Genomic DNA, 27,182 nt, shown 5'->3' with positions numbered 1-27,182 from the left:
TGACACATGTTAGTCCTTTTACAACCATATTGCATTGCGTGAGTTGCACCAGAAATGGGCGGAAACAATACAGTCAAAATTTTTGGAGTTCCAGGATAAATTCCCTGTTCTAGAAATTTCAATTACTTAAGAAATTGGTGGAGGAAAAGGTTCTAGAAGAATTCATTCCAGTACATACTCCATAAGAAAATTGATTACACTTCAAAATTTCTGGATAAACTCAAGAACACCACCACACATTACTTCTATATTGAGAAAAATACAAACCAATTCTGCCTGTGTTGCATTAATTAAGGTGGCTGAGCCAAAAGAATCTAAAAGGAATTTTCAATTTTGCCAGAAGATAAATCTGCAACTGAGAATGAAGGAACATTACATGAAGATCAACATAGAGAAATGGAATGAAAAAAAATATTAAAATTGCTAATGGTTGAAATAGAGAACAAATAATTGAAAAAAAATTAAGCATTACAAAACTTTCCAATTTCTGGGATATGCAAGTATAATGATCTTTGAAATTTCTTCACACTCTTCTGGATTTATCATCACAATACCTCATCATAATAGAACTCCTGGACAATATTTATAATAAACAAGCCTTGTGAACTTCCAACCTCATCTAAGCTAGAGATTAAAAATGACAATTATTTGAAGGAAAGAAAATGCTGGTTCCCCACTCCAACCTTCATTCCATAACTACCAAATCATCTCTCTCTCTAACAGTCTGATAATAAGCCTCTGATCACAACCTTGTGTCACATTTGAGTTTCGACCTCAAAGTGCCATTATAAGACTGTTTATTTGCACCTCCAGATCACCATCTGATTTCACCCCATCTCAACTGCTAAAACCCTCAGTCATGCCTTTGTTAGCTCTAGACTTGACTATTCCAAACACTCTTGGCTGGTCTCCCACATTCTACTCTCTGTAAACGGAGGTCATTCAAGACTCTGCTGCTCATGTTTTAACTTGCAGTAAGTCCTGCTCCCCTATCACCCCTGTGGCCGTTGGTCTATACTGGCTCCTGGACAAGCAACATCTTCATTTTAAAATTCTCATCCTTGGTTTCTAAACCCTCTATGGCCTTGCCCCTCCCTATCTCTAATCTCCTCCAGCCCCCACAACCCTGAGATATGATCACTCCTCTAATTCTGGCCTCTTGTGCCTCCCCAATTTTAATTGCTCCATCATTGGTGGCCATGCCTACATTTGTCTAGGCTGCAAGGTCTGGAGTATACTTTCTACACCTCACTGCCTCCCTAAGAATTAGTCCCCATTCCTTTCCCAGAGCTATGCAAACTATGTAGAATTCCCTTTTGAAAATCACTATTGAACCTGCTTCTACCACCTTTTCAGGAAATGCATTGTAGCTCATTAGAAGCCTGCATAAAATAAATTCTCCTTGCCAACCCTGTCCCAAAGCAGAAGTATGCTGTGGTGCATTTTCTCAAACCCTCAGTTTATAAGATGTAATAACATACACGCACAGTAAAGGGGAGGACAGAAAAAAAAAGGTTACAACATTGCAGGAACCACAAATGAATATTAGTTCACGTGATGTTCAGGGTCTGAGAAGTCAAAGTCCAAAGGGTGTTTCCTTCGTGGCAAAGTTTAGTCCTGATGAATTTCTGGTTGGAGACAACAACACAAAAATTCTTGAAATGTGTGGCTTGGAGAAGAACTTGGAGGCAATGGTGTTTCCATAGGAGGTCAAACAGGTTTCACCTTCTCTCACTAACTGACTTAGGCGAAGTCTGGCAGGATTGTCCTTCAGGACTCAGTCAGTGATGTTGTTGAGTCACACTTGGTGATGGGCATTGAAATCCCCTACCCAGAGTACATTCTATGCCCTTTACAATCCGCAGTGACCACCTGGTATCTGGGAAGAATGTGCTGCAATCAGCATCGTGGTGAAATAAGAGAGTGACATCACAAGACAGCGTGAGCGTACAGCGGAGAGATCAGAACTAGCACGAGTGCGGGGAATCTTCAAAAAGTGACATCAGCACAAAGGTGACAGCTGATTGGTGAGTAGCTGGTAAGCATTTTTCAGCAGTTTAAAATAGATTAAGCTAAGGGTTCTAGTTTTTAAGGTACATTTTTTTTTTTACTGTATTTAACTTAAAAAGTTTTTTTTTCAAGCGAGAGGCAAGGCATGGTAGCTCAGTCCTGTGTTATTTACCACCTGCAACATGTGGGAAGTCCTAAACGTTCCTTACACTCTGACTGACCACGTGTGCAGGAAGTGCCACCAGCTGCAGCTACATGAGCTCCAGGTTTTGGAGCTTGAGCGGCAGCTGGAGTGACTGAGGTCCATCCGCAAGGCTGAGAGTTTGGTGGATAGCATGTGTTTAAGATGTGGTCACCCCACAACTTACGGAAGTGCAGACAGAGGGGGGATGGGTGACCAGTCAAAAGAAAGGTGTCAGGCAGCAGTCAGGAAATCCTTAAGGTTGCATCTCGCTCAAGAACCGTTTCACTGTTGGAAAACCGTGAGTGTGCACTTGGGCAGGACAAACAAGGCACAGGAATACACGATGAATGGTAGGACACTGGAAAGTACCGAGGATCAGAGGGATCTTGGTGTGCTTGTCCACCGGTCCCTTAAGGTAGTGGGACAGGTAGATAAGGTGGTTAAGAAGGCATATGGGATACTTGCCTTTATTAGCTGAGGCCTTTATTAGCCAAGGCATAGAATATAAGAGCAAGAGAGGTTATGCTGGAACTGTACAAAATGCTGGTTAGGTCACAGCTAGAGTATTGTGTGCAGTTCTGGAATCCACATTATAGGAAGGACGTGATTGCACTAGAGAGAGTGCAGAGGAGATTTACCAGGGTGTTACCTGGGTTGGTGAGTTTTAGTTATGAGGAAATATTGGATAGACTGGAGTTATTTTCCCTGGAGCAGAGGAAATTGAGGGGGGGACATGATTGTGGGGTATAAAATTATGAGGAGCATAGATAGGGTAGACAGGAAGGAACTTTTCCCCTTGGTGGAGGGATCAATAACCAGGGGGCATAGATTTAAGGTAAGGGGTAGGAGGTTTAGAGGGGATGTGAGGAAGAATTTTTTCATCCAAAGGGTGGTGAGAGTCTGGAACGCTCTGCCTGAAAGGGTGGTAGAGACAGATACCCTCAACATTTAAGTAGTATTTGGATGTGTACTTGTGATGCCATAGCATACAAGGCTTTGGGCCTAGTGCTTGGAAATGGGATTAGAATAGTTAGATACTTGTTTGACTGGTGCAGATTTGATGGGCCAAAGGGCCTTTTTCTGTGCTGTGGACCTCTGACTCTATGACTATGACTAACATGGAAGAGCACTGATTCATCAGCTGAGGGAGGGCTTAAGTTGTGATCAGCAGCTAGTTTCCTTGCCCATGTTTCACCTGATTCCATGACAGTTCAGTCAGTATTGACAACTCCCAGGTCTACTCCTGCTCAGCAGTATACCATTGTGCCTCCTCTTCTGGTGGGGGGGTATGTCCTGTCTCACTGGCAGGCATGGAGGAGGAATCTGGGACATCATTTGTCAGGTATGATTGAGTGTCTGACTATTTCAGGCTATAGCTTTACTTGTCTGTGAGACAGACTCCTAATTTTGGCAAAAGTCCCAGATGCTAGTGAGGACGACTTTGCAGGTCAACTAGGCAGGGTGTGACTTTGTGGGTTCTGGTACCTCGGTTGATGTTGGGTGGTATGTCCAATTTTATTCTTCAACATTGCTGAAGAGAGACATGATGTGTCAAAGCTTTTAATCTTGAACTCATCAGGACAATGCAAGAATGCCAAATTTCAAACAATCATGACAAGTTAGCAAGAGCTGATTAATTGGCAAGTTGGCTCTGATTGCTTTCTCCATGGCAATGCCTCAGACAATGGGGAACTATAGGCTCCCCATGCTTCAATTAATTCAAACAAGGCACAAGGCTTAAACATATTCCATTTCTTTGCAGAGAATCAGTCCCTGTGTTTGGATACATGTCAGTTTTTCAATGCCTATGTTTATTTGGACAAGATTAAGTGTGAAGTGAATTAAAACTTTCTTTGTTGGGGCTTTCAGTGCTGTGTTTGATTAACAGTTCTATGGAATTGTTAAGAGGCATTTCTTTTCGCAGGAAATGTTGAATGTCTTTTTTTATTTCATGAGCATTTCAAAGACTTGCCAGTGTTGGATTCTCCATACTGTAGATTCCAGAAGAGGGCTTTATCCACTGGTGAAAGGACTCTATATGCATCTGAGCCAAAAGACCATAAGACATAAGAGCAGAAATTAGGCTATTCGGCCCATCGAGTCTGCTCCGCCATTCAATCATGGCTGATAAGTTTCTCAACCCCATTCTCCCGCCTTCTCCCCGTAACCTTTGATCCCCTTACCAATCAAAAACCTATCTATCTATCTTGGTCTTAAATACACTCAAATGACCTGGCCTCCACAGCCTCTGTGGCAATAAATTCCATATATTCACCACTCTCTGGCTAAAGAGGTTTCTCCTCATCTCTGTTCTAAAAGATCTTCCCTTTACTCTAAGGCTGTGCCCTTGGGTCCTAGTCTCTCCTACTAATGGAAACATCTTCCCCACATCCACTCTATCCAGGCCTTTCAATATTCTGTAAGTTTCAATCAGATCCCCCCCCCCCCCATCCTTCTAAACTCCATCGAGTATGGACCCAGAATTCTCAAACGTTCCTCATATGTTAAGCCTTTCATTCCTGGGATCATTCTCATGAACCTCCTCTGGACCTTCTCCAGGGCCAGAACATCCTTCCTGAGATACGGGGCCCAAAATTACTCACAATATTCTAAGTGTGGTCTGACCAGAGCCTTTTAAAGCCTCAGCAGCACATCCCTGCTTTTATATTCTAGTCCTCTCAAAATAAATGCCAACATTGCATTTGCCTTCCTAACTACCGACTCAACCTGCAAGTTAACCTTAAGAGAATCCTGGACTAGGACTCCCAAGTCCCTTTGTACTCCAGAGTTCTGAATTCCCTCCCCATTTAGAAAATAGTCTATGCCTCTATTCTTCCTACCAATGTGCATGACCTCACACTTACCCACGTTGTATTCCATCTGCCACTTCTTTGCCCATTCTCCTAACCTGTCCAAATCCTTCTGCAGCCTCCCTGCCTCCTCAATACTACCTGTTCCTCCAGCTCTTTGTATCATCTGTAAACTTAGCCAGGATGCCCTCAGTTCCTTCATCTAGATCATTAATGTATAAAGTGAAAAGTTGTGGTCCCAACACTGACCCCTGCGGAACTCCGCTAGTCACCGGCTGCCATCCTGAGAAGGATCCCCTTATCCCCACTCTCTGCCTCCTGCCAGACAGTCAATCTTCTATCCATGCTAGTACCTTGCCTCTAAAACCATGGGCTCTTATTTTACTGAGCAGCCCCCTTACACAGAGCTGGTCAATTTAATAGTCTCTTAACTTTATAGAACAGAGCCCTATGGTCAATTACTGCATTAAAATGAGACTGGCAGCCATCCAAAAAGCCTTAAACACATTTTAATACTTAAAGATATTACCATAAACCATCTAGATACCTTTTAAAATTACTTGTGAAAAATTTCCAACTTCAGGTAAAGGATCCCCTATGGTTCACAACTCCTCAAAGGAGGAGTGAACAATATCTCTTGCAAAAGCAACTCAATCAAAATTACACGTCGTCTGAAATGCTCCTTGCCCATGCCCCCACAATGGAGCTGGCAAAGGCAGGATTACTGCGTGCAGGGTCACTATCCACACCTTTATCCTGTGTCAGCAACTTTTGCTGGCGCAGGAATGGAGTTGACAATCCTGGAATCAGATTCCACCTGCCATTTTTAAAGCCCCACCATCTCTGTTCTGAGATGGACTGAGGCATGAAATACAGGCCTAGGAGAAAAATGTAACTCTTCAAAAACGGTCAGAGTCTTTCACATCCACCTGAACAGGCCTGACTTTAAATGTCTCATCAGAATAATAACACCTTCAACAGCACAGCACCACCTCAGCAATGCACTGAATTATTAGTTTGTTAAAGAACCAAGCGTGCAATTCACAGTTGGTGAAACAGTCAATTGCAACATTAATAATTTTAGGAAGAGATAGAAAGTGCAATCTTATTTCTAGTAGGGAATCTAATATTTAAATATTTTAGGTAGTATACGCTATTTAAGTAACATTAATCTTAACTCCCTGAGTAGAAGACTACGGTTAGTGAGAACCTCCTGCCCCAATTAAGATTATCATCGCTGAGCTCTCATAGTCGTACCTTTATGGAGAGAGATGCTGAAATGAATCCAGTGAATCTAAATATCCAATGTGTACTTTCAATATTTATACTGTTTCACAATTGTATAACTGATATCTTATGTATGGGGTTGTGCCTCATTGTAAATAGCTCTGTCCCCCACCTTTAGTTCCCAAAATAAGGTTGCATAACTTAATTTCCAGGCAAGGTCCTTCCCTCAATTCTTGAGAAAGCCAGGCTGCGATGCTCATGGTCAACCTTATGATTCTGTGTCTTAAGATTAGGGGATTAGCATAATTCAGTTTGGGTTTGGTTAGCTTTGTCAAAAATTCAGTTGTCTGTGGTTTAGGGCTCTCAGCATAAAATCATCTATCAAATTGTCCTGTTTGGTAGTTTTTGTGATAGTTTATCAAGGTTTTGCCCAGTGGAAAGCTTTGTGACTCTTATCAGGAGTTACTCTAATGGTTTTAAGTGAGGTGAGCTTTTTCACTTGGGAGCCCATGACCATTTAGTTATGGGAGAGATGAATGTTCTCAAGCTTTTTGGAGAATCAATTTTTAAAAAAAAAACCCTAATTTATAGGAAAATAAGTCTTAACCTTATAATCCCTCATTATGGCTAGATTCCTTCACAGTAGTAAGATAGATCTGGGTGTTATCAGCATTCATGTGGAAATGGATATCAGGGTTTTGGATGTGTTGCTAAGGGGCAGAATGTAGCTAAGAAATAGGAAGGGGCAAGGATAGACCCTTGGGTGACACCACAAGCAAAAATGTGGAAGTGGGAAGAGGCAGCATGACCACCTGACCACTTAGGGAACAATATCCTCAAAGGCAGAGTGTCTCAGGCATTTTTTTTTCTTTGCATATTAGATTGCACACATTCAAAGTTTCTCCAAATATTGAAGAAATTAAAGTTGCTGACAGCACTGTCCATGGTTTAGAAGCCATTTGCCGAAATAATAATTCCACAAAATACCCTGGGCAAATGTAAATACATTCAAAATTATATTGCATTCCTGAGGGGAAATTTACAATTTTCCCCTCAGGAGTGCCTCATAAGCAGATTTACTGCCAGTTTTACACTACCAGAGGGAAAAAAAATCACAATTTACTATTTAATGCATAGGATTTGCTTATTTAGTGATCCTGCATATTTATTTTGAGCTGTGACTTAGATTAGGCCCATTTCTATTCATATCCTTGCTGCTAACTTTTAATTGAAAAGGCAAAAGGACTGTGGCCATTTCTAAGCTACCACTGACATGTGTACATGCCAATGATCCATGTTTCAGTATTTGAGTACTATGTCTCAATTTGTGGAGATAAAAAAACTCAGCATTGTGCCTTGGCTCCCACCATTTGTCATCATTTCTAGCTTTTATTTAATGTAGAAAATTAGGGAGTTGGAACTTTCTTGGAGGTTTCAACATATTACCTCCTGCATCAAAGCTCCACAATCTCTTGCTATTGGTCACCGGACATCCATTTTTGCAATTAGATCGCAAGTAGACTCTTGGTTATCCAATTGGATACTATGTGATGATCAATCAAACAACCTTGTTTCACCATCTGCAATATTTTTATAACCAGTAAACAAAACTTTAATGCATCTGATTTATTTTCTCTCCCAGGTTGCTCACAACAGTGGCCAGGAGATTTATGTTCAATTCCTGGGGAGTCCATGGCAATCAAAGAGGGTCAGTAACCCAATTCCTAATAAATACTATTGTCGCAGGGATTGGAACAATGCTGTACGCTCTAGATGGAAATTTTCAGGAGTGTTTTGCAAGATCAGGTGCTCACTAGGTTCAGTGGAGCTCCATTTCCTCATGCAGCAGTAGCATAAGATAAGGATGGAAGGAGAATGGGGAGGGGAAGACCAACATCACAAACAGGGAATTGGAAAAGGATGGAAGGTCATTAGTGTTAAATGATATGTTGGGGATAAAGGAAGGAGATACGAGTGCTAGCATGAACTGAAGGGGAGAATAAACTCAGGGGGAGGGGACAGAGACAGGAAATAGGAGAATGCTGGAGTGAATTAATAGGAACAGGGAGGAGGAACAGTGCTAATGTAAACTTGAATTGGAAAATAAAGAGAGGAAGTGTGCTTGCATGAACTGAAAGTAGAAGAGAGTAAAGGGAATGAACAGGTCTGCAGGCATGCAGTTGAAGAGCATGAACTAGCATGAGGTAAGGGAAATGGTGTAATGAGTGCTTCTGTATCACTGACAACCATATAAGTGGTTCTAAAACAATAAGGTTTAATTACCAAGAGTTTTTTTATGCATTCTTTTCATGGGGTGTGGGCATTGTTGGCTAGCTCAGCATTTTTATTGCCCATCCCAATTACCCTTGAGAAGGTGGCAGTAAGCTACCTTCTTGAACTGCTGCAGTCCATGTGGTGTAGATACATCCACAGTGTTGTTAAGGAAGGAGTGCCAGCTAGGATTTTGACCCAGTGACGGAACCCACTATTACTCTTTCCTACAACTGTTCATTAATACAAGTTAATGAATACTAAAATAGCTTTGTAAACCAATAAGCTATAATTTAACTAGAGTCAGCACATAAGTAGAACATGAAAACAAACCTTACAATCTATTTTACATACATTACTTTCAAAGTCATAATAGTTTTTGAACAAAATTACTTTGACAGTTTCAATCTCGTTCCCTGTGGACATATGCATAAGTGTATAAATGTCTTCAATATTCAGCACAACTGCCAGTCTCAATCATAAAATGGTAGAAAGTTTAACAATGGAAAATGCACACTACAGTAGGAAAAGAACTATTTAGATTCTTAAGATAATGAAGAAGTGTCACATTACAATGAATTTGTACTGTAAATAGAACTGAAAATTTCCACTTGCAAAACCTGGAGCAAATCACTTTCCAAATGTCAAGCTGTGAAACAAGGCAAGCCATCAGCTTGTTTGCATCATATGTCTTTACCTTTGCCTATTTTTCATGAATTTCTTTCTATACTATCCTCTTTACTGTTGCAACATTTCAGGTAACTGAGTTAATCCAGTAACTATTTTCATATATAAGCTAGATGGCCACCATAGTGCAATGCTGCTTAGTCAGAGGTCTTAACTTTCACATAAGGCATTAAAATCGATCTGTCTTTTTAGGTGGATGCCGTGATGCTATTTAAGGGGGAGCTGAACTTGTGTCCAGGTCAACAGTTCTCCCTCAACTAACTCAGCTGATCCTTTCTACTGAGGAATCATGTTATGTACATATTGGCTTGTCAGCCAACATGATAACAGTCATTACACTTCTAAGATAATTGATTGACCATGAAGGGCTTTTAGGATATCCTAAAGATGTGAAAAATGTTTCTCTATATTAAAGGTTTCATTCTAGCACATGGTCAATATCCACTTTGATGAATCAACATGAAGTAAATCAACTGGATTGTATAAACCACATGTGGGCATTTTACCAACCAAAATTCTAACTGCCAGGAGGCAAAATGTGATTTGCCATTACTCCCGTTCTATCCTCTCCAGCAAGGCAGACACACTCATGCTCCCCATCAAAATATCACCCAAGATTGGAAACCAAACTTGAGTATCCTAATTGACATCTTAGTACTTTAGAAATTTAGTTTTGGGATCTCATTTATTTATTTAACTAAACCCTACAAGATCCTTAAAATGAATACATGTATTCTAACTGAAGACAACAAGGGATGTTTGTCACTTATCTGGATTGTCACTTGAGTAGTTGACAATAAAATTGGTGAGATACCGTGCTACCTGCCAGAATTTATTGACTTTACTCACTGTCTTGATCTTAAGATGTAGTCATTAGTATTATTTCCTTTTGTCAAAGCAACCAAAACAAGAATGGATCTTACTGATGTGTTTAATGAAAGTAATGATGCTTTCATAAGATGCAATAAATTTTTACTTCCTTAAACCTCGGAACATTTTCCAGAGTTTTATGCTTACATGATTGCTGCATGCAGTGTTACTAGCATTACTCACTGGCTGCACACATTAACAATGGGCCTGATATCATGAGTGGCTAGCACTAAAAGCAGCATGCATAAAGTGTGTGTGTGTGTGTGTGTGTGTGTGTGGGGGGGGCGGTGGGGGAGGTGAATTGTAGCTGCAAGAAGTTGTAAAAGTCATCTGAAAACTCATTGTGTTCTGATACTTTGAGCAATAACTGAACATGCAAGTGAGCATACATCATGGTTTTCAAACACTAGATTGATGGATTTAGTGGAAGAAAGGAGGGATATCCAATACTCGCACAGGGACAGGAACAATGTTCCTGTGAACTGCATGGCTGCAACCTGAAGTCCACGAGCAGGCTGCACACAAGCCAGCTGCTTTTAAATTGTTATTGCTTGTGCACAGCTACACAAAAAAATTTAAAGGGGCTGCACACTTAAATAAATCACCCACACATTCCAAAAAAAATTAAAGGGCACATTGGGCAGGAAGCCCATTAGGCAACTGCTCAGGATACATTGGTAAAAATTAGCAACAGAGGTCAATGCCAGGGTGTTGTTCCAAGAATTGGGATATAGTGTTCTAAGAATTTTAACTGTCTCATACAAGTATCAAGTCTTAGTTAGACCACACTTGCAGTTTTGGTTTTCATTGTATAAAAAAGATAGAGAGGCACTAGAGAGTGTGTAATAAAGATTTACATGGATGATACAGGAAGGTTCTACCTAGTAGGAAAGGATGATGAACAGGCTGGTTTCTTTTCTCTTAAAAATAAAAAGCTGAGGAGTGACCCAATAGCTGTCTTTAAAATGATGGAATGTATCAACTGTAGACACAGAGCAAGTGTTTCATTTGTGGGAAAAAGCAAAACTAATGGCTACCAATATAAGACAGTGAACTAGAAATATAAAACAAATTCAGTAGAAACTTCTTTACCAAGAAATGGTGAGAATGAGGAACTCACTACTACAGGGAGTGGTTGAGAGGTGTACAACATAGTTACATTTAAGGGAACGCTGTGTAAGTATGTGAAGAGAATAAGAGGGTTAATTCTGAAAGAGTTAGACAAGGTTAGGGGGAAAGCTTGGATGCAAAGTAACTGTCAGCATAGACTAATTGAGCCAAAAGGCCCATTTCTATGCTGTGTATTCTGGTTAATCCTATGATGCTAATTTAAGTGAGTTCACCTTCACATGGTGCATTCTACCAACTACCAACCAATTTTACCTCCATCACTCACCTAACAACAACCTCTATCAAATCGGTACTCAAACTCATATGCTTTACCACACTCACATTTAACACTGTTACAATCCTCACACCCACAGTTCATGGCTTGCACAGTAACAGCTATTCAAACTTAACAGCCACATCACCCAAACATTTTGCAGGGTCCGCTTCTTGCAGGAGAAGGTGCAACATAAAAGCAAGCAGCAAAGAACTGGAGGAGGCCAAGTGCACCTGCATATTTTAACTCCCATGGATGAGAGGGTGCTGGCTGACACGGAAAGGGACATTGTTGAAGCTGTAGCTACTGGTGGGCTGAAGCAATGATAAGGATCTTTGTATACTCACACATTAGCTCTACTGCAGAAGATCCAATGAGTGTAAATACCAATTGCTTGGTGCATTGGGAAGCCTGACAGAAAGCCTGTGTTTCACACAAGGAGCACAGAGGTGTCCAGCACCAACTTGGCACAGCTATATGCAGGGCTTGTGGCCTAACCTCTACTGAGATAAGCACATGGCCACCTCCAACACACTTCTGGAACTCACCCATCAAAGCACGAGCAAGTTGCAGAGCACACACTGCCAAAGATCTGAGTGCTGCAGTGGAAGCTTAAGCTGCTGTCATCATGGCTCTGGATACCAATGTTTAAAAAGGTTGTTGCAGTATTCCATCAATCTGACCTCCAAGAAATCAATAGGATTACTGAGGAACTACCCCAGAGGAGTGGCACAGGTTCTGTGGAGCATGAACCTCCTTTACTTAGAATGACACAATTGGAGCTCCCACACTATTGGATTTCCCATATCTACTACTCCCAGTGCCCTTGTTGTTCCTCATCAGCAATGCCAGCCCAAAATGTTGCCATCTATGCTGAGAAGGTACAGTCTGAAAATGGGTCTTCTAGGCCTAGAGCAAATTGAAGTCATGTTCCAAGGTCATTTACAGTCTCCCCAACTGAAAGTCCGCAGCCTTCCATCATCCATGCAGTAGTACAGGGAAAGCAGCTCAAGACTACTGGGACAGGCAAAGTCACACAGAAGACAGGCACTAAGGGAATGCACAAGGGTGATTAGTTTAATTTTGTGCTCATAAGTCATAACTGAATTTATATATGGATTAGAATGTGCATTTCCTGGTAGATTTAATCATGTATTGTTAGAAAGATGATGATATGATGGTCAAATGTAGAGAAAAGATAAGGCATGGGACTGTTGGGGAATTTGGAGGTGTGGCTGAGGTTACTAGTATTGCACATTGATATTTCATCACACAGAAAGCAGCTTCTATTTTGCAGCCTCCCTTCCTCGTCACATGCATCCACTTGCTCCTGTTCCTCAGATTCTCACCTGTTTGGTGGTGACAAAGGCTGTTCCCTCGTTATTACCAGGTTATTACTACAGAACAAGGAATCATGACTACTTACATGATAGACTGCTGATGGTCAGACACCAGCTGCACATTTGAGTGAGTGGAATCACATTTGGTTCATGAAAATGGCATGAGTTGTGTGCCAGGCAATGTGCATGCAATCAATGGCAACCTGCACTGTATGAAAGCCTGTGATCTGTGCAAACCCTTGTGCTCATTCTATCTACTTGTCCTTACCAAGGAGGAATGAGATGGAGCTGAGTAGAGAGAGCCTCTGATCTCCTTTATGCAGCAGTGTAATATTCTACAAACAGCAAGATGTTGCTTACATCTCCAACAGCAGCCTGAAAGGAGCCAGACACCCAGGAGTTAAGAGCCACTATCACCTTCATCCTTATCCTTTTTTTAAGCTTACAGCTGTGGTTGCAGTCGTGGCCTCATAATAAGATGCATCAGGCATTGGTCCTCACTGATTTTAAGTAAGAGAATAGTTTCCTAAAGATCCTCAATAAAGTTTGCTTTCTGATGTGATGTGTTTTACCTCTTCCAGTAGCATGTCCTACTCTGTATGACCACTTTTCATTCTTCCAATCATGCTCAATTCCAAGAGGAAGGTCTACCCAGCCTGAAAGTATTATTGAGTACAAATTTTCAAATCAACAAAAAAAAAATTCTCATCAGACAGTCCACTCCACGCAGACTAAATTTTAGACAGTTTTTGAAAATCTCAAATTGGATAAAATGCATCTGAATAAAGAAATAATTCAGCAGCAAGCTAGTTAGTAGTGCATGATCCCTTTAAGTAGTGCTGGTGGTCCTTCTTGCTGTTTAACATCACATTCAGCTGTGCAAGTCTAAGTCGGATGTTGGCTGAAGTGTGGAGTTCAAAAATGGCAGTAATGACATTGTGTAAAGCTGATTCAATGATTGGACTTCAGAATCTGCCTACTCTACTAGTCATCAGCCATCATTAGGTACATGCAAGCCTGTTCAGAAACAAAAGATCTACAACCCCAGTCAGTGGAGGAAGAAGACATTAAGATAAAAAGGCCAAGACAGAGACTGGCACTCTCACCTTGGAAATGTGCATGAGCAACTCTGATACCATTTTGCACATTAGGTGGCTGCAGTGTTTAAAAAATTAGCATTCCAGAGGCCAATTTCTCCTCCAGTAACCATTGTTTAGGTATAGATATAGTCATAACAAAACTCTGAGCAGAGTATCCTGTGTTACTCACAATAAGAGGTTGTAGTGGAAGAATTAATCCAAGTTGGCCTTTTGGTTTATTTTCAAGACAACTCCTCAGTACTACTGACTTCCACACAAAGTGTTCCAGCTGAATCTTTTTATTCTATTTAGATGGGAATAATCAATGCCCATCATCTATTTAACTAGGAATTGTTTTTAACAAGGTGATTGTCATGCAGTGTGATTATTTATACATTGACATCCTGTCTTCAAATACTGACACTCCAGGGAATCTCCAGTTTAGCCTCTCACATTCTGGAATTTTCCGAAACCACTTTGCGAGCCTACATTTCTATCACCTTCAAAGCCCTCCTCAAAATACTTCTCAAACATGACCTCCGTTTTTCACTTGCTGTATGTCCCTCCTCCTTACCCTCATCATCATGAAGCATTTTGAGGCATTTCACTATTTTGAAGGTGCTTATAATGTATCAACAACAACAACAACTTGTATTTATATAGCAGCTTTAACAAAATAGAATATCCCAAAACACTCACTGGAGCATTATAAATCAGAATATGACACTGAGCCAGTAGATATTAGGGCAGATGACCAAAAGCTTATTCAAAGGGGTAGGTTTTAACAAATGTCAAAAAGAAGAAAATTTGCAGTGAGACAATTAGGCTTTTTGGGGGTGAATTTCCAGAGCTTTGTGCCTATGGAAGCTAAAGACGTGACCACCAACAGTGGAGTGATTAAAATTGGGGATGCTAAAGAGACTGGAATTGAAGGAGCACAGATACTTTGGAGGGTTGTAGGACTGGTGAACATTACAGGGATAGAGAGAGGTGAGGTCATGGAGGGATATGAAAACAAGGATGAGAATTTTGAAAATTGAGACATTTTGATCAGTACCAGAGTAGGTCAGCAAACACAAGGGTGATGGGTGACTGGCATTTGGTATGATCAGGACACAACCAGAAATTTGGATGACCTCAAGTTTACGGAGGGTAGAATGTAGCAATAAAATGTTCTGATGCAATAATGCACCTTAAGGGTGAGAATCACAATAGGTGGGAATCCATTTTTTTGATGGGTAAGCCTGTTTGGGTAGGTTTTAAAACTGAGACCAGAGATTCTGCTTTGCAGTTAATGCTTCAGTAACTGCAGGGGCTACTCATGTGAATGAGCAGAGGGACCTTCTGGAGATCATTTCATTAGGAGAACTTTCCTCTGATTCAGAGGGCTGCATTTGCTAGAGAGACCTGTAGCACACTGGGCCACGATTGCTCATACTGATGCCATATCCACGTTGGCTGACCTTATGATGTCATTGAGTCTAGTGGCACTGGGACCAAGTCCTTCTCACTGTGCCCACACTGTTGACCTCTTCAGCCTCCTCCTTCTCCCATGCAGCACGAGTCTGGCTGGGTTTCCCCCTCATGCCAGCGGTTGGCATGAGCTGGTCACGTCGATCATGAGCTGCATGCAGGAGGGCACCAAGTGTGGCCCCACTGAATCTGGGGGCGGGTTTGGCTCTTCTGGTAAATCAGTCCCTTTGCTCCAATAGCATTGACATCTATGTATGGAAACATGTAACAAATGTACAACTCCTCAAAGCCAAAAGGTGGGAAACTTGCTGATTTTTAAGATTTCTGCCACCTATTGAAGATTGACATGGCTTGCAGAGGTTAGCTACAATTTAAATGTACTTACCTGGTCAGACTGGAAAATGCACAAATCTTCTCTCTGTATAGTTAATCCACTAGATTGATCATGTTATGGGTCAGCTGACACTGTCCCATGCCCTTTAAAGTGCTGGCCGTGACCTTGTTCTGAGTCATGACCTGCAGCCTCTGAGACTGAAAATCCCATCCTCCAGCACTCACTTAGTAGGATGAAGGTCTACAGCCCGCTCTTGTCGCTAATTGACTGCAATTAACATATTATCGAGCGCGGGTCAACGGCGGGCCTGGAATTCGGAACACCGCCGACTTCTGGATGCGGAACCCCACCACAGTGCACGGCCATATTATTCAGCCTCTGGAATATAAAGCTAGTCTCAGTAATGGTGGACATGACGATAATCACTGTTAGGTTTTTAGAACAATCTGGATTACCAACGCCCTTTTCGGAAGGACATCCACCATCCTTACCCTGATCTGCCACCCAGAGCAATGTGGCTGACTCTTAACTGCTCTCTGAAATAGCCTAACAAGCCACTCAGTTTCAACGGTGCTTAGAAATGGGCAATAAATGCTGGCCTAACCAGCGACATCCACATCCCATGGAAGAATTTTTTTAAAAACCTGACATGCTTTCAGATGTTGTTGTATGTAGGTGAGAAATAGGAGGGATCCAAGAAGTATATAAGTGCATTCTATGCTGTTTGTTAATTATGAGAAAGGAATACTTTCTCATTTCAGGCGTTAACTGTTGATTGTTGCAGAGCCAGCCATAAAGTTACTGTGACAATTAAAGTGCCTCGACTCCAAGCTGCGAAGACTGTTTACTATCCACAAGGGCGATATTATTTAATTTCCTACTGAATCATTCAGTTTACAAACAACTACTTGATGTCCCTAAAATCCAAGTCATTTTTTTATTTTCAAAATATTGTCCAAGAAGTCTCAAAAAGTGCTGATAGTTCTGCTAGTGTCATTATCCTGCCATCATCTAATTCATCTGAAGTATGATAGCTCATCTAATGTCTACAAAAGGCAATGTTTATCAGTGAACTTCATGAGTAATCATACACATTTAACTGGATTATAATCAAGCTATTCGTAAAATAAATGTCCTTGTCTACTTTTTTTCGTCAACTCGGATTAACCACCATCTTTGAAGAAATAAAACCACAATGAATACAAATTTAATTGTCCTCAGATTTAACTCAATCCATGTCATCTAGCTCATTCTATTCTTAGTTACAATTTAATGTCCAAAAAAACCAAATCAAATAGCATTAGGCCACACAGATGTAACATTATTGTTATACCGCTATTACGTAGTTATCAAATTTGTATTATACCTTGATACCTACATCATGTCAAGGTTTAAAAAAGACTGTTTTATTTTAATAAAAGAACCAGAGAGCAAAATTATGCAGATCACACATTAAGACTAGCTTTTCATTAATTATTAGCTCCCATTATAAATTAAAATGATTAATTTTGTGTTAGAATGTACTCCTAATTTGAAAGGCCAAATTGCAGGCATAATGGAAGATCACAATAGTAATTCTTAATGTTAATTATATGTTGAAGTTTATGGTGTCCCAATGTTGTCTCAGCTTAGGTTCACCCTCAGTTGACACCAATACAACATAGTGCAGAATTCTAAACATGAAAAAATTACGTAATTAAGAATTAATGCACAATGCTGAAAGGTACACTACTGTACAGTGAGAGATACTCTCCAGGTATCCTTATACATTTGGCATTTTCCAGTGTTAATACAAAATAACTGCATGATTAATTTGTTGGACTCAAAAATAAAACTTAAACAAACACCTAATTTAGTTCATCTTTATAACTCAAAGCATAAACAAATGGAACCATAAATTCTCATTATGGGAATCATGTGCCACCACCAACTAGCTAGTTTACTGCATTTTCCCTACCTTAACAGTTACCTAACAAAACTATTTAGATCAAAATTAGCTAGCTTGATGAACTCAAATTACATTTTTTGTAACTTAAAAATATTAGATCTCTATTAAACAAGTGTAAATAATCTGAAAAACTGAATGCTGCTTGATTTTGTTTCAAAAACCATAAGGATAAAGTAGTTCTGACAACTAAGAGTTATAATCTCAATGGTTTTATTAAAAGTGCTGTGTCTTTACTTATCTAATCAGCATCACTGACAGATCTATTAACCTGATTTTTATGCACTTGACACACAACACATTTTTAGAAATTCTGATAGAATCACAGACCCTGAATTTTAACACTGGCCTTTTGATACCTTTGTCTAACAACAGCAAAAACAATTAATTTGCTTCAACTTTGAGTAGTCATTAAAGTGAGGTTCCTCATTAAGCATAACACTGTCCTATGCAGTATTGGAAACTCAACCATGCACAATGAAGAGTTCCTGCCTCCAGGATCAACATTGAGAAGACTTCCAGATTGTTAAAACAAAACGTTGGCTGCAGTCAAAGAACATTTATTCACTAATGACTGAATGAATAACTAAAATCAATTCTTCCATCGATTCTTCAACAATTTGCAATCTTTATACAGATTACAGAAGATAGTTAAGGACACTCACCAAGACTGTTATATGTGCTATTTCTATTTACTAATCTCAAAGGCAAATGCTATTTACTTTCCTAGATTGAAATTTTCTCAATAAAGAAAAAGAAATGTTTTGGAGTTTCGTAAGTCATTGCAGAAACAATGCAGACAAGATCAAAACCATGAAAAAAGCATAAGAATTTCAAGGCATTGAAAAATGTAAAAGATTACATTATTCACTTACTCTTTTTGCTATGCAAATAGGCTTCATTATTGGTCCTCATCAGTGATTTAAGTCTACAACAAAATATGCAGTTCTGACCTATACAACAGAGTAACAGTGACAATCCACAGATCCTCCACATGAAAATAACAGGTTAAAAGTAACGGTTTCACCATGAATGTCACGTTGCATTATGCTTGCACTACTATACTGCTGCCGGTCTTAAATTACAATTATTCAGTGGCACCAGGCTACTTACAGGTAATACAAGATTGTGTTCCTGAAACATGAGTACCAGAATGCATTATTTTACTTTCCTCATCTCCATGACAAGCACTTGTTTAAGACAGGTGAACATTAGGGACAGCTCCAGAAGATAACCTTACTCAAGCAGCAGGCATCCTCTGCTGCAGAAATTTGATAACAACCAGTATAATAGTTGCCAGGGTGATTATTTTCTTCTGTGTTACAAACCAAAATAGACTATCACGCAAACAACAATCTTATTAAAATGACCTCTGTCTTTAAACATCACTGCTTTTCCAAGAAAATTTAAATATAGAAAGGTACAATACACCTCAATCTGGATTAACCTTAGGGTGAAAAAATTATTTGTTTGAAAAATAAAATCATAAATTGTGTTTTTTTAAGCGCTTCAGTAATTATCATATTGAATTATTTTTTACTTTAAATGCTCCCTTCACACTTTTAGGGATTATAATATTTATGCTGATCGAGTTTGAAGTAAGATTAGACAGATAGAAAAATTATTCTATTAAAAAGAAACACAAAGCACGTCATGGTCTGTTTGGTGGCAGTAATCTCACACAAAGTAATGAAACACTATTGTTGATAGTATTGCATGTTATGTTCTGCAAGAATCAGTTGCATTGCCCTTCTGCTGTCTTAATGTTTAAAGTAATTGCAGTGACGATTCAATATCATCCAAACAAAAAGTCCTTAGTGGATAAAGTAATATACGTTATACAGAAATGAAACTTCAAAGATAATAAATATTAGTCATTTTGAATAGCACAAATGGAATCTCTGAAGGTCAAGAGCTGCATATGTCTCATAAAAGTTTCTTTATCCATCTGTTATGTTTTAATTCAAGGCATGATAATGCCTTTTATTGTAATAGTTTGCAGCCACTAACATGAGCGTATTTAATATTATTACAACATAGTACTTAATAGGCACTTTGCTGCTAACACAAAAATATTTTAGTTTCACTTTGAGTGTCCAATATTTGAGTCATACTAGTACAGCAAAATTTATTATTACCAATTACTTATGAGAATCCACCGTCGTACTTAACACAATTCTCATTTCCTTAGCAATGATTGTACTTACTGGACTAAAACCTCAAACTTCAACATGTTCTTTGCTTACACATAGCCGTTCCAACAGATAGGAAATTAGCATTCGATATCAAGATATCCAGAGCTTTCTTTGTTACCATTGCCCCAAAAATAACCACAAAACCGCTGTCTGCCGAGGAATCACATTCAAATTCTTTCAGTGATCAAGCAGCCAGCTATTTATCTGAGCAAATTTCTCCTGTCCTCTCCTTGCAGCTCTATTTCACAATCCAGGTCCTCACTGAACCTATGACAATTAGTTTCCCAGACTTCACAGCAAATACTGAAGACAGCTAAGAGGGTTTAAGCAGACCCTGACAAGTCCTTCATATAAATTAACACCAGGTGTCAGAACTCAGTGAACATTCTTCTATTCAGCAGACGATTACAGGGTTGTCCAGTGCTCTCTCACTCTCTTGAATGTTTTATGGTTGCTTGCACAGTCCACTTCTATCCTTTCCTCCCATGTGTATAGACTGGTAATCTAGTGACTGGAATTGGTTGACAATTTTAGCTGACATCAAAGCGGTAATCTCATTAAAATCTCTGAACACATAAGGTAAATCAAGGTAAACCTTCACCAGCATAAATGTAATTAGACTGTGAGGTGCAATTTAAAAGCTTAAATTAATGCTTTTCACACTTTGCCTTACTTTGACAAGAACTATATTAAAATATCTTTGAGGACAGCAAAGGTAATTTATTTTTCTAATGTAATCTAAAATGTAATTAGCAAATTAAATTAACAGCCAGATAAGGATTCTGTATTATTTTAACCATGCAAAATGTACAATTGCTTGATGGTTTGCAGAGCAAGAAGAATTGCACCAATGCATTTTTATCTTACTAACTATGCATCAATGTAATATATATATCCCGATATATATATATATATATATATATACATACACACACATTTATTGGTGATTAATGACTGATGAGAAAGGTTTGACAGAAACTGATTATAGTTGTGACTGGGGGTGGTACATACCATGGACAACAAAATGTCCATCTGTTCACAGTGAGGGATTAAACTATATCCCATTGAGTCTCTGTACTGACAAAGCCAAAAGCGGTAACTGGCATTAAAAGAAGCACATTGTGTTCTCATTAAATAAACTCTATTAATAAAATTCTAAACAGAATTTATGAAAATTATATCGAAAATTCTGATATTTAAAATAGCTGATAAGGTATATATTAGGTATACATGTGTTTAAAACAGAAGCTTTCAAATCCCACAAGCATGTGGTTGTACATACAATTGAACAATTTAGTTAGTATACTTTAATTTATAATCCTTATATTTGCACTGGAAATAAATATGGAGTATTGATTAGCTAAGACTCTATTTGAAAATATATCAGCTCGTTAAAAAAGGGAAGTTATCTACACATTTCATAGACTCAATAACCTTAATATTAACCTAAAAGAGGCTTCCATGTGGGGGAAGAAGAATTGTATAGGGGAAACCTGAGAATCAACCAAGTGAGTCAGAATCTGCAATGTCAATTCAATTGAATCAATTAATTTTGACTTCCTCCAAGCTGCATAGTGTATATGATTTGCGCCCACAAAATGTGATCTGTAAACAGATGTGTGTAAAACAGAAATGGAAATTGGAGGTGCTCAGGATGAATGGTGGACATACAGCAAGGGCAGCACCCAGGTTTGATGATATCTCACTGGACTTACACTGGATGCAATCAAGAGCAGGATGGACATACATTTCACCAGCAATGGAGAGAAACTTGCAGTTCTCACCAAGAAAGTATGGTTATTGGTACCTGAAGAGGTGACCATCAGCAGTGTGCCCAAGCCATGGAAGCAAGGTAGAAAGCCATTTAATGAACTAATCAGGACAGGAAAAGTGAGTATATTTGCTTATTCAACAACATCCTGTGCTTTAAGCCCCTTCCAGCCCCAACTCTGTCTTGCTAAACATGTCCCATCACATCACTCCTTACACCCATTCAACTTTCAGCAGAAACTAGCTTTCATTTTCCATGCACTGCATCACCTCCTCATTTATCCATCCACCACTGACACTCACCCCAATCCTTCTGCAAAGTGATGCTCAACCTGACAGAGGGAGAGGACTGGAGGTGAACCATCACAAATAGACCAATCCATCGGTACAGAGGAGGAGGGTGTTGTATATTTTATATCACAGAGCTATACAGAGATGACATACCAGCTTATATGTGTGTAACAGAATTTATTCACAGTGCTTTAAAATGCTTGCTCCATGCTTATACCTCTTTGCTTCCAGTAACTTCTACAGTTTGTTGACTTTCTTCTGAGTCCACACCCAGTTTTAACCAATCAAGCACAGTGAGCATCAATAGTAAACAGACTCACATAATCAAACAACTGAATACTACAGAGGGTCTGGAATTAAATGACACTACTGTGTTCCTCTCAATTGGAGATGGAGAAACTTGGAACTTGCACATAGATAGTGACAGAATTACCATTTGACATGCTGATTTATTTCATGCACAGCTGAACTATGAGAAGGCAGGAAATAGTGATTGTCAAAAGTCTGACTGTGCCATAACTAAATAATACCCCTGTCATCTGTTTTCCAGGGCTTTCACACATTCAGTAAGTGTCACAGGACACCCATGAGGAGGATTCCTCAGAGGATCTCATTACTTCTGAGGATACACCACCACAGGAGATACAGACATGGAGACATTTAGTTGAGTTTTCAACTGGTGATTCACACTTCACAAATGAGCATGAGCAGGCAGCATGAAAGTGGTGGCAGGGACAGATGTCAAGAACTCAAGTTGGGAGGGGTTGGGGGGGGCACAATCTTCTCTAAGCATTGCACAGCTGGAGACAGATACTGGACCCCAGGGGCTATCACTGGGATGTAAAATGCTAGAGTTGCATCAACATCTTTGCCAGGTACTGACAGATTTGTCACAAACACTCTGCCTAAGATTGGAGATGACAGAGGAATCCAACATGATTGCTAGTGGACTGGTAGTACAGGAAACTGCAAAGACGTCTGCCATGGAGAGGGTGGCTGCCTCCATGGAGCTCGAAGCACTGCTCTCAAATAAGTCTATGCAGGCTAGCAATACAGCACTCCACATTTAGGATTCCAGCTCATCTGCTGCCTTAAACAGGATGGTAGATACCTTATCCATGGTCACCACTAAGCTGGTCTGCAGCAGAGTGGTAGGAGTGATGTGACTCTAAGCTCGAGAGAGAAAACAATGAAAAGAAAAATGCAAATTGTACCCCTCCCCCACCCCAGCAAAGGCAGTACACAATATGCTGCTGCTTCTCATGTTGGTTAATCTGTCACTACACATGTACAGGTGGAAGAGTCTTTGGTTGGACCCCATGGGGCTCCAAAACCCACAGGGAAAAAGCACCTCAACAGTCAGGGCAACAATCTGAGCAGCCCGCCTCTACCCATGCTGAAGGAATCTGAGCAACCTGCCTCTGTGCAGCCACATTGGATGCACCACAGAGAAGTAGTAGGAAACGTAAGTTGAAGAAATTTTAATTCAACATGGATGTGCACATGGGTGTTTGGAATAGGTTACGTTAAGCTTTCTTTTTCTTAATGTACCAGAATAAATTTAATGATTTACAACAATTGTCTTGCCCATTATTGTGTCTCAAAGACCAACTCACCATTTCACTTGTTTCATGATAATTACCAAACATGATGGACCCACTGGACACATGCGTAATGAGTGGATGAATTGATGAAGGACTGTTTAGTACAAAGGTGGGAAGGAGATGTTGGTGGAGAGAGTGGACCGTGGATTTCAGTTGTTATGTTTCACAAAAGGGAGACTTCTTTGATGTTAGGGTATCCCAGGTGTCCCAGGGAGCTGTATAAGCAGTTGGTATTGCAACGGATGGACATCTTCAAATCCTACTCCTTCACCTCTGTGTTCTCTTCATTCAACAATGAGTGATAAGCCCACCTGTCCTCCTCCAACTGCCTCCTTCAGGGACTCCTCTTTTGTGTTGACCTCATTTCACCACTGTCACGAGTGGTGATGGTCTTGCATTTCTAATCTGTAGTCAGACATGTCAAGGGTGCCTCCTAGCCAGTCAATTTGAAATCCTCAAAGGTTGAGAAAAGCTCTATCCTGACAAGCCGTCTCTGTTAATTGGTTGTCAGAGGGAACTGAGACAGCAGCTGGAAGAAGTGAGGTTTTATTCAGATGGGACAATGACAAGTTTAAATAAACATGATCTCACGGTAGAAATTATCTTCATTTCCTAGGTCGGTTCCCAGAGTCCTGAGAAACCCATGCTGCTGAAGTAAAACCTGGAGTCAAGTTAAAAAGTACCTCAATAACATCTCCTAAGAACATTAATTTCACTATTAAATACCCACACACATTCAGTCATTGATTGCATGAAGGGCATTAAACGAAATAGTTGGAGGGAGGGTTCATGTGAGGGGAGATTTGGAAAGTTAAAGAGAAAGGACAAAGTAATAGTGAGGAGTAGCAGTAACCAGAGTGTAACAGGAAGGGACAAAGTGAACAAACATAAGAGCACATTTACAAGTATGGTCAGAGTAGGGAAAAATGACTTTAAACTAACAGAGGGGGAGATGGTTTATGTGAAGGGAGATTTAGAACTCAAAAGATTAAAAACTGAGGCAATGGAAGCACATATTGATATGGGTAAAGACAGACTGAGTGGGACAGAAAGGGACAGAGAGTTTAATGGTACTAGTGCATCAGAGAGTAAGATCCATGCAGGGAATAGAAGTGGGAAAAAAATTGAAGTCATTTTATCTGAATGCATGGAGCATCTGTAATAAGACAGGCGAACAAGTGGACAAATAGAGGTAAATGCTTTCTTAAAGTATAACATAAAAACAGGTTGTAAAAGCTTTTACAGGTATATAAAAAGGAAGAGAGTAACTAAAGTAAAAATTGGTCCCTTAGAAGCAGAGACAGGAGAAATTACCATGGGAAATGAGGAACTGGAAGAGACGTTGAACAAATGTTTTGTGTCTTCACAGTAGAAGGCACAAGTTACATACCAGAAATAGAGGGTAACCTAGGAGTTAATAAGAGTGAGGAAGTTAAGGTAATTAATATCAGAAGAGGAAAAGGTACTGGAGAAACTCAAGGGATTAAAATTGGACAAATTCCTTGGGCCTGATGACCTGCATCCTAGGATTCTAAAAAAGATAGTTGCAGAGATGTAGATGCGCTGGCCATGTTTTTCCAAAATTCCTTACATTCTAGAATAGTTCCAGCATATTGGAAGTTAGCAAATCTAACACTGCTATTCAAAAGAGGGAGAGAGAAAACAGGGAACTGCAGGCTACAGAAACCTGACACCAGTCATCGGGAAAGTGCTGGAACCTATTACTGAGGAAGTCTTAAAAATTAATCTTAATTGTATTGTATATCACAAGATAAGAGTTCATAGAATTGGGATTGATAATATTAGTATGGATAGTGAATTGGTTAATGGACAGGAAACAGAGAGTAGAGATAAATGGAGCATTTTCAAGTTGACAGTCTGTGACTAATGGATCAGCATGGGGCCTCAGCTATTTACTATCTATATTAACGACTAAAATGAAGAGATAGAGAATAATGTATCTAAGTTTGCTGACGATACAAAGCTAGGTGGGAATGCAAACTGTGAGAAGAACACAAAGAGGCTGCAAAGAGATATAGACAGGTTAAGTGAGTGGGCAACAAAGTGGCAGATGAAGTATAGTGTGGGGGAAGTGCGAGGTTATTTATTTTGGTCGTGAGAATAGAAAAGCAGAATATTTTTAAAAGGTGTGAAACTTGTAAATGTTGACGTTCAGAGAGGCTTGGGTATATTTGTGCAAGGAACACCAAAAGTTAGCATGCAGGTACAGCAAACAATTTAGAAAGCAAATAGCACATTGGCCTTTAGTACAAGTGGACTGGATTACAAGAACAGAGAAACCATGCTACAATTGTATAGGGCTTTGGTGAGACCACACCTGGAATACTGTGTGCAATTTTGGTCTCCATGTTTATGGAAGGATATGCTTGCATTGGAGGTAATACAGTGCAGGTTCACTAGATTGGTCTCTGGATTGAGGGGGTTGTCTTATGATGAGAGGCTGAGTAAACTGGTCTATATTCTCTGGAGTTTAGAAGAGTGAGGGGTGATTTCATTGAAACATTCAAGATTATGAAGGGGCTTGTCAGGGTAGATACTGAGTTGTTGTTTCCCCTGGAATCTAGAACAAGGGGAAACAGTTTCAAGATAAGAGGCTGATCATTTAGGACTGAGTGAAGAGAAATTGCTTCACTTAAAGGATTGTGAATCTTTGGAATTCTCCACCCCAGAGGGGTTGTATTATGCCGTCATTGAAAATATTTAAAGCTGAGATAGATTTTTGGTCTCTCAGGAAATTAAAGAGATATGGGGAGGGGTGGGAAAGTGGAGTTGAAACCCAAGATCAGACATGATCATGTTGAATGGTGGAGCAGGCTCAATGGGACATTTGGTCTTCTCCTGCTCCTATTTCTTATGTCACTCTCTCTGTCCCTTTCTCCTGCAACAGTTGGTGCTGCTTTGCCTGGCTTCATGTCCTCTTCCTATTCTTCATCCAAACCACTGTGGACTCTAAGCAAGTTTCCAATAAACAAGCATTCTCTTTTTATTGGTGCTTCTAAGGTGGAATAGCACAGCACTCATTCGTTTTAGGTGAAATCTTGAAATTTTCTTGAATATATGTTAGTGAAGTCTTGACAAAGTGTCCCAGAAAACCTCTCAATGTGTTTCAGAGGTCCCCTTCACTATTCCAGCAGCAAGTCAACATGCAATGCTAAGTACTCTTTTACATAGCACTTTAAATTGACATCAATATATGCAGAGATTATTCCCTCTGGGATACCCTGGTCCATTCCTCCATCACCCCCTACACCTCAACTCCTTCCCCGGCACCTCCCCATGCAACCGCAGACCACCATCGACCAGCTCACCCGCCCCCTCCTCCTCACCGACCCCCTCACCCGCCCCCTCAACCTCCCACTGAACCTCCCCCTCACCCTCCCTCTCACCGAGCCCCTCACTCTCCCCCTCACTGACCCCCATTCGCTGCTCCCAATGCAGTCTCCTCTACGTTGGAGAGACCAAACGCAGACTGGGTTTGCGGAACACCTTCGGTCTGTCCGCAAGCATGACCCAGACCTCCCTGCTGCTTGCCATTTCAACACCCACCCTACTCTCATGCCTACATGTCCTGAGCTGCAATGTTCCAATGAAGCTCAACGCAAACTGGAGGAACAGCACCTCATCTTCTGCCTAGGCACTTTACAGTCTTCCAGACTTAATATTGAGTTCAACAATTTCAGATCATGA

The 27,182-nt window shown here is 40.1% G+C and overlaps 1 protein-coding gene across 1 annotated transcript in view; it reads right to left on the bottom strand.

Annotated features, from left to right (window-relative positions):
• pcdh15b (protocadherin-related 15b) overlaps positions 1 to 20,036 on the bottom strand; it is a 1,048,074-nt gene extending 1,028,038 nt beyond the window's left edge. Inside the window, exon 1 of the mRNA XM_041210329.1 lies at positions 19,822 to 20,036. The gene's annotated coding sequence lies outside the window, so the exon portion shown is untranslated. The remainder of the gene's footprint in view (positions 1 to 19,821) is intronic.
• Between the last annotated feature and the right edge of the window lie 7,146 nt (positions 20,037 to 27,182).

This window comes from Carcharodon carcharias, chromosome 17, assembly GCF_017639515.1.
Source record: "Carcharodon carcharias isolate sCarCar2 chromosome 17, sCarCar2.pri, whole genome shotgun sequence".
Lineage (NCBI taxonomy): Eukaryota > Metazoa > Chordata > Chondrichthyes > Lamniformes > Lamnidae > Carcharodon > Carcharodon carcharias.
This window is presented reverse-complemented; position numbering and strand designations above follow the sequence as displayed.